Source organism: Budorcas taxicolor, chromosome X (assembly GCF_023091745.1).
Source record: "Budorcas taxicolor isolate Tak-1 chromosome X, Takin1.1, whole genome shotgun sequence".
NCBI classification, from domain to species: domain Eukaryota; kingdom Metazoa; phylum Chordata; class Mammalia; order Artiodactyla; family Bovidae; genus Budorcas; species Budorcas taxicolor.
In genome coordinates, this window is record NC_068935.1 from 95082979 (window position 1) to 95085558 (window position 2580).

The window sequence follows — 2580 nt, forward strand, 5'->3', positions numbered from 1 at the left end:
TAGCATATACAATATAATAAGTAATTTAGTATGTATAAATAACAATGGCAAAACATGAGTGATCAACTTTCTGAGGAAGGCAGAAGCAGCTTCACAGAGAAGAATTTAAATGAGACTTGAAAGATAAATAAGATGATTGCAGGAAGTTTATAGATGGTGGTAGAAAGAAGAGCATCATAGGCATTCTAGAAAAGTATCCTAAAATACATGTGCAGACATATATATAAAACAGGTAATTTGGAGTGATTAAAATTCTGTGTGGTTTTATCACAGAATTTATGTTGAGTAATGGCAGGAGATGAAACTGGATAGATGTGCAGGTCCACATCACTGGGTACCTAGCTTGTTATGCTGAGTTTAGAATCTTTTCCCCAAATAATGGAAACTTATTGAAGGGAATACAAAAATTTACTTAGCAAATCTTTGAAGTATATTTTCTGAATGCAGACTCAAACAGTCTAACAAATGAACATGTAATTATGAAAGCAATAAGACTACAGTTTTAGATCTTAAACTATGCTGGAAAATCTGATATATATGTCTACCACATTTATGATTATCACTAAAATGTCCATTTTTGGATAAAAGGTCTATAAATATAGACCAAATTTTAATTTTGTATACTTGTTTCCAGAAAGTCAAGAGCCCAAACTTTCTCAAAGGATCAAATATTAGCCAAAAAAGGGAAAAGAGTTCAGCAAGAAAAAATAAGATTCTGCCAGCAAGAGAACAATGAGGGGTTGCCAAGAAACCTTGAAATTCTAGGCCTGGGGTGAAATAGTTGGAACCTGGGAGAATAGATACAGATACTAAATGACAATCAATATCTTGACTCCTCTCACCACACATCCTTCTCAAGAATATCCTATTTATGTGTCACTTTATGCAGCTGTTCTCTATTTATTGAAAACTAAAAGGATAACTAGATTCAGTCCAAGCTCTGAGAAACAGTATAATGTCAAAGGCTGAGTTGCGTCCTCCAAAAATTCATATGTTGAACTCACAGCACCTCAGAATGTGATAATTGTATTTGCATATAAGACCTCTAATGAGGCAATTAACTTAAAATTTGGTCATTAGGATGGTCCCTAATCCAATCTGACTGGTGTCCTTATAAGAAGAGGACATTTAGACACTAAAAGAGACACCAGGAATGTGTACATGTGGAGTAAAGACCATGTGAGGACACAGTGAGAAGGTAGCCACCTCCAAGCCAAGAGAGAGGCCCCAGGAAAAAACAAATCTGCTGACATCCTAAAGTTCTAGCTTTCTGAATTGTAAGAAAACACTTTTTTTTTTTAGTCACCCAGTCTGTGTTATTATAGCAACCCTAGAAAACTAATCTGCAGAGACTAATTTTATTTTATTTTTTTGTGCCCACTGTCCACTGATGCCTTTGTTATGACATTATGAGTCTCTGGAAAAGGAAGTCCTTCTTAGCAGTCTGCTTAGTAGTCTGCCACTTCCTCTTTTAACCACTATGACCAGGTCATCTCATAGGCAGCAGCACCCAAGCAATGAATCCAGTTTCCCATATTTTCTTCTTCAAGTCTGGTCAAGGTACCAAGTGATTTTGTCACTGGTGTATTTTGTCCCCATCTGTGAGGTCCCCAGAAATAGTCAGATACAGGATAGTCATGGCAAGAGTAGCATAGATTGGAGATCCCATCAACTTATACGTAAAGCCAAATGGAAAGGCAGAAGATCCCTGCATTTTTAGTTAAGAGAGTTTCTGTGTTCAGCTCTGCTCATAATTAGTTATGTAACTCTTAAACACAACGTTTAATCTCTCTAAACCTTGGCTTTCTCATCAATAAACAGGTGGCAACATGTATCTTCCTGGACTCTTATAATGACTAAATGAAATGATATGTAAGAGCTGATTATTTTTAAATCTGGAGTAGTTGAAGTTTGGATAGTCATCCTGAAGTTATGCCACATCTCACAAGGATCACATCCTCCTTGCAACTTCACATCCTCTACTTGTCCATATAGAGGCCAGATTAGACCAAATTTGGTTCTATTTGGAAAATGAGCCAAATATAATCAGCAAGAAGCATATGAGCTTAGCCTTTTGCAGAAAGAATTGAGCCTAAAAAATAATTTGGACACATACTACTGGCATGAAAGTAAACTGAACATGTCCCAAATCTCAATCAAGAGAACAGGTTATGTTCCAAGTCCAGTGATGAAGAAGATGCAGCAGGAATGGAATTTGGTATATAGAAAACCATAACCTATTCAATTATGTGTAATTTGGCTGAAGTTTCTGTTGTGTTGTGAAACAGAGAGGAGGTTGAGGGGAATTGTCTCCCTAGAGGCTAGAGAACGAGGAGATAAAAACAAATGAATGTGTTGATGTGCTACTGGCACTATCCACGAAGGGCCACTGAGGAGATGTGTTTTAGAAACAGCATGTGTAATACAGCTTTGAGATTTCAGTGGATGGTGAGCTCAATATACGTCAATTGTGAAATGTGGTGACCAAAAACTAAAGCTGTCTTTGGCTGTATTTACAAAAATACAGTGTCCAGAACAAGGGAGGTGACAGTCTTGTTCTACTTAACACTGCTCAGACCA